The sequence below is a fragment of the Nicotiana tomentosiformis genome, chromosome 7, assembly GCF_000390325.3.
Source record: "Nicotiana tomentosiformis chromosome 7, ASM39032v3, whole genome shotgun sequence".
NCBI lineage: Eukaryota > Viridiplantae > Streptophyta > Magnoliopsida > Solanales > Solanaceae > Nicotiana > Nicotiana tomentosiformis.
Window position 1 is genome coordinate 119,927,121 of NC_090818.1, and position 12,378 is coordinate 119,939,498.

Genomic DNA, 12,378 nt, shown 5'->3' on the forward strand with positions numbered 1-12,378 from the left:
TGCTCTTGCCTCTGGACTCGGCCTCCAAATGCTCCAAATCTATTCACAATCGGTACAATACCATCAATACGCGCTAATGGAATGAATTCCACAACAAAAGCTACAAAATTAGACCAAAACCCAAAATTTCGCTCAAACTCGCCCCCTGGTCCACATCTTGAAATTCGACAAAATTCACAAAACTGGCTCATTCACTCACGAGTCTAACCATACCAAATTCATCAAAATCCGATATCGTTTGGTCCTTCAAATCCTTAAATTACTTCTCCAAAAATCCCAAGCCCTAACCCCTCATTTTCACTAATTACAATGATTAAACAACGGAAAATCACCATATATACAAGTATTAGGGCTCAAGTAACTTACCTCAATGAAAACCCCCTTGATTCCCTCTTCAAATCTCTCCCAAAAGCTCCAAAACCGAATAGAAATGGTGAAGAATGCACCAAAATTCGGGAAGTGTGCAATATGTACCCTCTGCCGAGGTTTCTCGCACCTGCGGCCATTTGCTCGCACCTGCGGTCCAAGGAGCCGCATCTGCGCAACTCACTTATCTGCCCAGACTCCGCATCTGCGGCAAATTCGTCACACCTGCACTTGCGCACTGCGTGTGGCGCGCCGCATCTGCGAAGCCAGCCTTCTTCCTTCCTTCCGCATCTGCGCCCAAGGTCTCGCACCTGCGGGCTCACAGATGCGATAGCCTTCTCGCACTTGCGCGTCCTGCCTAGCCCAGCATTGCCTGCACCTGCGAACCCCCTTTGCGCACCAGCAACCTCGCACCTGCAACTCCTCCTTCCGCAGGTGCGGAAATAGCAGAAGTAGCAGCTCCAGCTGCAAATTCCAACTTCGACTAACCCGTTAATCACCCGGAATCACCCTGAGGCCCTCGGGACCTCAACCAAAAATACCAACAAGTCATATATCAACATACAAACTTAGTCGAACCTTCGAATCAGTCAAAACGACATCCAAACATCAAATTACCCTCGGATTCAAGCCTAAGAACTTTTAAATTTCTAAATTCGGCAACCAATGCTAAAACCAACCAAACCAAGTCCGAATGACCTCAAATTTTTCACACACGTCACAAATGACACTACAAACCTACTCCAACTTCCATAATTCTATTCCGACCCCGATATCAAATTTTCCACTACCGACCAAAATCGCCAAATTTCTAATTTCGCCAATTCAAGCCTAATTCTACCACAGACCTCCAAATCACATTCCGGACGCACTCCTAAGTCCAAAATCACCTAACGGAGATAACAGAACCATCAGAATTCAAATATGAGATCGTTTACACATAGGTCAACATCCGGTTGACTTTCCAACTTAAGTTTCTACTTAAGAGACTAAGTGTCTCAATTCACGTTGAAACCACTCCGGTCCCGAACCAACTAACCCGATATAACATAATATAGCTGAATTACCCAAAAAGAAGTAGAAATTGGGAAAATGGGGTTATAACTCTCGAAACGACCGGCCGGGTCGTTACATCCTCCCCCTCTTAAACATTCGTTCGTCCTCGAACGGGTCTAGAAACATACGTGGAGTCTCGAATAAGCGTGGATATCTACTCCGCATCTCCCGCTCAGTCTCCCACGTGGCCTCCTTCACAGGTTGACCTCTCCATTGCACCTTCACTGAAGCTATATCCTTTGACCTCAACCTTCGAACCTGACGATCCAAAATAGCCACCGGCTCCACATCATAAGTTATATCACTCTCCAACTGAACCGTGCTAAAATCCAAAATATGGGACGGATCTCCAATATACTTCTGGAGCATGGAAACATGAAACACTGGAAGCACACTTGACAAGCTGGGTGGAAAGGCAGGCTTATAAGCCACCTCCTCTATCCTCTGAAGCACCTCAAAAGGCCCAATGAACCGGGGGCTCAACTTGCCCCTCTTACCAAACCTCATAACACCCTTCATGGGTGATACCTTCAGCAAAACCTTCTCCCCAACCATAAAAGACATATCACAGACCTTCCTATCCGCGTAGCTCTTCTGCCTAGACTGCGCTGTGCGAAGACGCTCCTAAATCAATTTCACCTTATCTAATGCATCCTGGACCAAGTTTGTACCTAAGAGCCTAGCCTCACCCAGCTCAAACCATCCAACCGGAGATCTACACCTCCTCCCATATAAAGCCTCGTACGGAGCCATTTGAATACTCGACTGATAATTGTTGTTATATGCAAACTCTGCGAGTGGCAGAAATGGGCCCCATGAACCCCCAAAGTCAATGACACAAGCACGCAACATGTCCTCCAATATCTGAATAGTGCACTTGGACTGCCCGTCCATCTGAGGGTGAAAAGTTGTGCTCAACTCAACCTGAGTACCCAACTCTCGCTACACGACACTCCAAAACTATGATGTGAATTGAGTACCCCTATCTGAAATGATAGAAACTGGGACACCATGCAGGCGAACGATCTCTCGGATGTAAATCTCAGCCAACCACTCTGAAGGGTAAGTAGTACCAACTAGAATGAAGTGCGCGGACTTAGTCAGCCGATCCACAATAACCCAAATAGCATCAAACTTCCTCGAAGTCCGTGGGAGCCCAACTACAAAGTCCATGGTGATCCTCTCCTACTTCCACTCTGGGATCTCTAATCTCTGAAGCAAGCCACCCGGTCTCTGATGCTCATACTTGACCTGCTGACAGTTGAGACACCGAGCCACAAACCCAACTATATCCTTCTTCACCCGCCTCCACCAATTGTGTTGCCTCAAATCCTGGTACATCTTCGCGGCACCCGGATGGATGGAATACCGCGAGCTGTGGGCCTCCTCAAGAATCAACTCTCGAAGCCCATCTATATTAGGCACACATATCTGGCCCTGCATTCTCAGCATGTCATCATCACCAATAGTCACATCCCTAGCATCACCTCTCCGAACCCTATCCTGAAGAACGAGTAAGTGTGGGTCATCATACTGACGTTCCCTGATACGGTCATAAAGAGAAGACCTGGAGACCATACAAGCAAATACCTGATTAGGCTCCGAAATATCCAATTTAACAAGCTGGACCGCCAAGGACTGAACATCCAATGCCAAAGGTCTCTCTGCTACTGGAAGATATGCTAAACTCCCCAAACTCTCTGCCCGCCGACTCAAAGCATCGGCCACCACATTGACCTTCCCCGGATAGTACAGGATAATGATATCATAGTCTTTAAGAAGCTCCAACCATCGCCGCTGATGCAAATTAAGATCCTTCTACTTTAACAGATACTGCAGACTCCGGTGATCAGTATAGATCTCACAATGAACCCCATACAAATAATGGCACCAAATCTTCAAGGCGTGAACAATGGCTGCCAACTCAAGATCATGGATAGGATAGTTCTTCTCATGGGTCTTCAGCTGGCGCGAGGCATAGGCGATCACCCTACCCTCCTGCATCAAAACACAACCAATGCCTATCCTCGAGGCATCGCAATACATGGTGTAAAAACCTAAAGCTGATGGCAGAACTAACACTGGAGCTGTGGTCAAAGCAGTCTTGAGCTTCTGAAAGCTCTCCTCACACTCATCCGACCACCTGAATGGAGTACCCTTTTGGGTTAATTTGGTCAAGGGCGATGCAATAGATGAAAATCCCTCCATAAAGCGACAGTAATAACCTGCCAAACCAAGAAAACTCCTAATCTTTGTGGCTGAGGACGGTCTGGGCCAGCTCTGCACTGCCTCTATATTCTTCGGATCTACCTGAATACCCTCACTGGACACCACGTGCCCCAAGAATGCTACTGAACTGAGCCAAAACTCACATTTGGTGAACTTTGCATAAAGCTTATCCTCTCTCAATCTCTGTAATACAATCTTCAAATGCTGGGCGTGCTCCTCCTGGGTACAAGAGTACACCAGGATGTTATCAATGAATACAATATCGAATGAGTCCAAATAGGTCTGGAATACACTGTTCATCAAATGCATGAACGCTGCTGGGGCATTGGTCAGTCCAAAAGACATCACCAAGAACTCATAATGGCCATATCGTATCCTGAAAGTTGTCTTAAGAATATCTGAATCCCGAATCTTTAGCTGGTGATAACCGAACCTCAAATCAATCTTGGAGAACACCCTCGCTCCCCGAAGCTGGTCAAATAAATCATCAATACGAGGAAAAGGATATTTGTTCTTGACTGTGACCTTGTTCAACTGCCTGTAATCAATACACATTCTCATGGAACCATCCTTCTTCTTCACAAATAGAACCGGTGCACCCCAAGGTGACACACTAGGCCGAATAAACCCCTTATCAAGGAGTTCTTGAAGTTGTTCTTTCAATTTTTTTCAACTCTGCCGGTGCCATACGATACAGTGGAATAGAAATGGGCTGAGTGCCCGGCACCAAATCAATACCAAAGTCAATATCCCTGTTAGGCAGCATGCCCGGCAGGTTTGCAGGAAACACATTCGGAAAATCATATACCACCGGAATAGAATCAATGATAGGAGTCTCTGCACTAACATCCCTCACAAAAACCAAATAAGATAGGCAACCCTTCTCAACCATGCGCTGAGCCTTCAAATATGCAATCACCTTACTTGGTACATAATCTACAGAACCGCTCCACTCAACCCTCGGAATTCCCGTCACAACTAACGTCACTGTGCGTGACAATCTAGAACAGCATGACATGGAGATAACCAATCCATACCTAATATCACATCAAAGTCGACCATACTGAGTAGCAAAAGGTCCACTTAGGTCTCCAGACCCCCAATAGTCACCACACATGACCGATATACGCGGTCCATAATAATAGTATCGCCCACATGAGTAGATACATGTATAGATGAAACTAAAGACACAAGGGGCATATCCAGAAAATTGGCAAAATACTAGGAAACATATGAATACGTGGAACCAGGGTCAAATAATACTAAGGCATCTCTGTGGCAAACTGAGACAATACCTGTAATCACAGCATCTGGTCGGCAGGGAGGGCATAGAAACGGGCCTGGCCACCCCTTGATCCGCCTCCCCCTCTAGGGTGACCCCTAGCTGACTGACCTCCACCCCGAGCTGACTGGGAGGGTGGTGAGGTAATTGGTGTTGAAGTCAGAGGCTGACTTCTCTGCTAAGATAGACCTCCATGACGATGAGGACAATGCCTCCATATATGCCCAAGCTCCCCACACTCAAAACAACTCCCTGGTGCTGGTGGCAAAACCTGAAAGGAACCCCTAGCACCGGGATGACTGATAGAAGAACCTAGCATGGAAGAGCCCTGAACAGGTGGAGCACGAGACGAACTCTGAGCTGGAAGGGCACTAAGTGATGAGTGGCCCTGATGAGAAATGTAAGAACCATAGCCAGATGATGCACCATGATGAAATGGACGAGCGGATTGAGCATGTCTGAAATAACGACTTCTACCGTGCTGGAACTGACCCCCAAAAGGAGCACCGCTGAATCCACCCTGACCACGAGGCCTCTTGGCCTCCCTCTCAACCCTCTCCTGACCGCGAACCATCTCAATCTGCTGAGCAATATCGACAACCTCATCAAAAGTAGCACCTGAAACCCTCTCTCTGGTCATGAGCAATTGTAGATGATAAGTAAGACCATCAATAAACCTCATGATCCTCTCCCTGTCCATGGGAACCAACCAGATCGCATGACAGGCCAACTCGGAGAACCTTATCTCATACTGTGTCACAGACATATCACCCTGGCGAAGCCGCTCAAACTGTCTACGTAACTCCTCTCTGCGGGATCGAGGCACGAACTTCTCCAAATAGACCACGGAGAACTGATTCCAAGTAAGGGGTATTGCACCAACAGGCCTACGCCTCTCGTAAGTCTCCCACTATCTGAGTGCAGCCCCAGAAAACTGAAAGGTAGTGAATGAGACCCCACAAGTCTCCAGAATACCAGCAGTACAGAGTATCCTCTGACACCTGTCCAAAATGTCCTGAGCATCCTCTCTCTCTGTGCCACTGAAAGGTGGTGGCTGGAGTCTCCATCTCCAACCTACGGTGATCATCCTCAGGCATAGTAGGAACCACATAATCCTAAGCAACTGCAACCGACTGGGCTGGTGGTACCTCCGGTGACTGAAGTCCCTGAATATCCTGACGGGTGTGTGGGCGACGGGAGTCTGAGTGCCTCCCCTGGCCTGAGAAGTGGCTGCGGACGTCGAAATAGAGATCGCCTAAGCAAGGCCGGTACACGCTGTCAAAATCTGAGCTAGGGCCTCCTGAAGGCCTGGAATCACAATAGGCATAGGTGGTGCCTGAGCTGGTGCATCAATAACTAGAACCTGGTCCTGATCTGGCACAACCGGTGGATCTGCAGGTACTACCCCAACTCTTGTACGAGCTGCACCTCTGCCCCTACCATGACCTCTACCGTGGCCTCGAATGGTACTGGTGGCTGGCCCTCCTGACCGGTAGCACGAGTCCTCACCATCTGTGAGAGAATGAAACAACAAATGTTTAGTTAATAGAATCAATATATTCGCACGCCAAGAATTCAGAAATGTGGAGTTTCCTAAAGGTTCTGCAGCCTCTCGAAGATAAGTACAGACATCTCCGTACCGATCCGCAAGACTCTACTAAACCCGCTCATGACTCGTAAGACCTATGTAACCTAAGCTCTGATACCAATCTGTCATGACCCAAACTAACCCCTGTCGTGATGGCGCCTATCGTGGAACTAGGCAAGCCGACTCATTTCCAAAACAAACCGATATTTTTATTTCAAAGAAAATTTCAATGTTATTTAACATAAAAACCTTCGTAAAAGAGTTCAAATCAAAATAAAAGTGCGAAAAAGAAAGCCCGACATCGGGGTGTCACTAGTCATAAGCATCTACTATAATCTGTCTAATAATATCAAGATTAACTTAGTCTGGAAAATAGCTAAATACAACTAAAGGAAGATAAGAGGAAGAAGAGCAGGACTGAGATCGTGAGGCATCTACCTTGCTATCCCCGGGAAAATCTGCAATCAGAACAATCAACGACCGCTACCGTGTGCAACTACACCTGGATCTGCACACAAGGTGCAGGGAGTAACGTGAGTACGCCAACTCAGTAAGTAACAACAATAAATAAAGACTGAGCAGTAGTGACGAGCAATAAAGCATATAACGTTCATATCAAGAAATCTCAGAAAAATACCACATGCTTTTAAATTTGGATTTGATTCAAAACATCTCGTTTAAACCAAGTTCCAATAAAAAAAATCATTTAAAGATATTTTTCAACAGTTTTCAAACAGAGGAAGAAAATGCAAAGGTGAGCAAAAATGATGAAATCATAAACAGCCCCTCGGGCAAAGCATCACTCATATACAGCCCCTCTGGCAAACCTCACAATCACTCTTGCCACTCGGGCAAACCTCACAATCACTCTTGCCACTCGGGCATATCTCACAATCACTCATGCCTCCCAGTCACTCAGCACTCGGCACTCGCACTCAGTAGGTACCTGTGCTCACTGGGGGTGTGTACAGACTCTCGAGGGGCTCCTTCATCCCAAGCGCTATATCAAGCCAAATCATGGCATAAATCACTCAGGCCCTCGGCCTATATCAAACATGCTGCGGCGTGAAGCCCGATCCCATAAATATGCAACATGCTGAGGCGTGCAGCCCGATCCCATAAATATCCTCATAAATCAGGCCCTCGGCCTCACTCAGTCATAAACCTCTCAAGCCACTTGGGCGTTTCAGTAAAACAGGGTGCTCAGCCCAAAACAACATTTATATGCATCAAAATCGAGTAATAAAACTGAGTTATGCAGCAAACATGTATAATCATGACTGAGTATAGATTTTCAATCAAAAATAGTGAGAGGATAATAAAAATAAAATAAAACCCATAAGGGTCCAAACAGCACTGGCATAAGGCCCAAACATGGCATTCAACTCAATTAACAGAAACTCTTTATAAAAACACATAAGTATCATATAATTTCCACAAAATATGCAACTTTACAGTTGCTACGGGACGGACCAAGTCACAATCCCCAATAGTGCACGCCCACATGCCGGTCACCTAGCATGTGCGTCACTTCAAAATAGTAGAATGATAAGAAATCCGGGGTTTCATGCCCTCAAGACTAGATTTACAATCGTTACTTACCTCAAACCGGTCAAATCTCTACCCCGCAATGCTCTTGCCTCTGGAATTGGCCTCCAAATGCTCCAAATCTATTCACAATCGTTACAATACCATCAATACGCGCTAATAGAATGAATTCCACAATAAAAGCTACAAAATTAGACCAAAACCCAAAATTTCGCTCAAACCCGGCCCCCAGGCCCACGTCTCAAAATCTGACAAAATTCACAAAACTAGAAAGCTCATTCACTCACGAGTCTAACCATACCAAATTCATCAACATCTGACATCGTTTGGTCCTTCAAATCCTTAAATTACTTCTCCAAAACTCCCAAGCCCTAACCCCTCATTTTCACTAATTACAATGATTAAACAACGAAAAATCATCATATATACAAGTACTAGGGCTCAAGTAACTTACCTCAATGAAAACCCCCTTGATTCCCTCTTCAAATCTCTCCCAAAAGCTCCAAAACCGAATAGAAATGGTGAAGAATGCACCAAAATTCGCGAAGTGTGCAATATGTACCCTCTACCGAGGCTTCTCGCACCTGCGGCCATTTGCTCGCACCCGCGCGACCGCACATGCGGTCCAAGGAGCCGCATCTGCGCAACTCACTTATCCACCTAGACTCCGCATCTACGGCAAATCCATCACACCTGCGCTTGAGCATCTGCGCGTGGTGCGCCGCATCTGCGAAGCCAGCCTTCTTACTTCCTTCCGCATCTGCGCCCAAGGTCTCACACCTGCGCGTCCTGCCTAGCCCAACATTGCCCACACCTGCGAACCCCCTTTGCGCACCAGCGACCTCGCACCTGCAACTCCTCCTTCCGCAGGTGTGGAAATAGCAGAAGCAGCAGCTCCAGCTGCAAATTCCAACTTCGACAAACCCGTTAACCACCCGGAATCAACCCGAGGCCCTCAGGACCTCAACCAAAAATACCAAAAAATCTTATATCAACATACAAACTTAGTTGAACCATCGAATCACTCAAAACGACATCCAAACACCAAATTATCCTCGAATTCAAGCCTAAGAACTTCTAAATTTCTAAATTCGGCAACCGATGCTGAAACCAACCAAACCACATTCGAATGGCCTCAAATTTTGCACACACATTAAAAATGACACTGCGAACCTATTCCAATTTTTGGAATTCCATTCCGACCACGATATTAAATTTTCCATTGCCGACCAAAATCGCCAAATTTCCAATTTCGCCAATTCAAGCCTTATTCTACCACGGACCACCAAATCACATTCTGGACGCACTCTTAAGTCCAAAATCACCTAACGGAGCTAACAGAACCATCAGAATTCAAATTCGAGATCGTTTACACATAGATCAATATCCGATTGACTTTCCAACTTAAGTTTCTACTTAAGAGACTAAGTGTCTCAATTCACTTTGAAACCACTCCGGTCCCGAACCAACTAACCCGATATAATATAATATAGCTGAATAACACAAAAAGAAGTAGAAATGGGGAAAACGGGACTATAACTCTCGAAACGAGCGGCCGGATCGTAACACATGCGGATGGCGTGGGGATATCGCATAAAAATTTGAGAATCGGGAAAAATTCGAATTTTATGGCAAAAAAATGCCAAACATTAGGAACAGTCATAGCGAAGCGATGACTATTGTTTCTTAGGTAATTTTTTTATGGTCCGGAAAATTTTTAGGCCATTCAGGTCCGGTCGCCCGGATGCATGCAGATAGCGTGGGCTATTGCATACGAAAATTTGAAAATGGTGCTGAATTCTTATTTTATGGCCCTAAAATGCCAAAAATGAGTTAAGGAATAATTATGGCAAAGCAATGGCTATTTTGCAATAGGTCATTTTTTGTGGTCCCGAAAATTTTTAAGGGATTCAGAGTCGATCACCCTAATTAATGTAGATGACGTGGATTATAGCGCACGAAAATTTAAAAATCGTGCTGAATTTATGTTTTATGACCCTAAAATGCCAAAATCGGGGGAAAGATCATGGCGAAGCGATGACTATGGTTCATTAGGTCATTTTAATGGTCCCGTAAAGTTTTAGGGGATTCAGAGTCGATAGCCCAAATTAATATAGTTGGTGTGGACTATAGCACACAAAAATCTAGGAATCGGGCGGATTTCTGTTTTATGGCCTTAAAATGCTAAAAATGAGGAACGATCATGACAGAGCGATGACTATAGTCTATTAGGTCATTTTGATGGGCCGGCATAATTTTAGGCGATTCGGGTCCGATCGTCCGGATGCATGCAGATGGCGTGGGCTTTGCACACGAAATTCTGGGAATCGGGCGAAATTCCAATTAGATGGCCCTAAAATGCCCAAAAGCAAGGAACAGTCATCGTGAAGCTATGACTATAGTTCCTTTGGTTGTTTTCGATTGACCGGTAAAATTTTGGGCGATTCGGGTCCGATCGCCCGGATGCATGCAAATGACTTGGGCTATAGCAAATAAAATTCTGGAAATCGGGTAGAATTCCTGTTTATGGCCCTATAATGCCCAAAAACAAGGAACGGTCGATGATTATTGTTCCTTAGGTTATTTTTGATGGACCGACAAATTTTAGGCGATTCAAGTTCAGTCGGCCAGATGCATGCAAATGCCAAAAATTTGAAAATTGGGTGGAATCCCAGTTTTATGGCCCTAAAATGCCAAAAATGAGGAACGGTCATGGAGAAGTGATGATTATTATTATTAGGTCATTTTTGATGGTCCAGCAAAAGTTTTGGCGATTCGGCTCCGGCTTAAAATGACATAGAATAAGTGGAATCTCGTGCAAACTGTGAGGGAGATGGTTAACCAGTGCTTATAGAACTACCTATAACCCGGATGCATGCAGATGGCGTGGGCTATATCACATGAAAATTTGAGAATCATGCAAAATTCTAATTTTATGGCCCAGAAAAACCCCAAAAATTAGGAACGGTCATGTCGAAGCGATGACTATTGTTCCTTAGGTAGTTTTTGATGGGGCGGAAATATTTTAGGTGATTCAAGTCCGGTCGCCCGGATGCATGCAGATTGCGTGGGCTATAACACATGAAAATTTGGAAATGGTGCTGAATTCTTGTTTGATGGCCCTAAAATGCCAAAAACGACCTAAGGAACAATTATGGCAAAGCAATGACTATTGTTCATTAGGTCATTTTTTATGGTCCCGAAAATTTTTAAGGTATTCGGATTTGATCGCCCGAATTCATGCAGATGACGTGAACTATAGCACACGAAAATTTGAAAATCGTGTTGAATTTCTGTGTTGTGACCTTAAAACGCAAAAAAAATGGGGAACGATCATGGCGAAACTATGACTATTATTCATTAGGTCGTTTTGATGGTCCGGTAAAATTTTAGGGGATTCGGAGTCGATCGCCCAAATTAATGCAGATGGCGTAGACTATAGTACACGAAAATGTAGGAATCAGGCAGATTCCAATTTTATGGCCCTAAAATGCCAAAGAACGAGAAACGGTCATGGCGAAGCGATGACTATAGTCCCTTAGGTCATTTGTTATGGGCCGGCAAAAGTTTAGGCAATTTTGGTCCGGTCGCCCCGGTGCATGTAGTGGCATGGGCTATAGCACACGAAAATCTTAGAATCGGGCAAAATTCCAATTTTGTGACCCTGATCATGGTGAAGCGATGACTATTGTTCCTTAGGTCATTTTGATAAGTTTTAGGCGATTCGGGTCTGGTCGCCTGGATGCATGCAGATGGCGTGGGCTATATAGCACAACAAATTCTGGAAATCATGCGGAATTCCAGTTTTGTGGCCCTAAAACGCTGAAAAACGAGGAGCGATCATGGCGAAGTGATGACTAATGTTCTTTAGGTCATTTTGGATGTGACAATAAAATTTTAGGCTATTCGGGTTAGGTCGCCCTAATGCGTGGGCTATAACACATGAATATCTGGGAATCGGGAAAAATTCTAATTTTATGGACCTAAAATGCCAATAAACGAGGAACGAATATGGAAAAATGATGAATATTATTCCTTAGGTCATATATTATGGGCCAAAACAATTATAGGTGATTCAGGTTCGGCCGCCCGAATGCATGCAGGTGGCGTGGGCTATAGCACACGAAAATATGGGAATCAAGCGGAATTCCAGTTTTATGGCCTGATAAGGCCAAAATTAAGGAACGGTCATCGCTAAGCGATGAATATTATTCCTTAGGTCGTTTCTGATAGGCCGGAAAATTTTTGGGTGATTCAGTTCCGGTCTCCCGGATGCATGCAGATGGCGTGGGCAATAACATACAAAAAT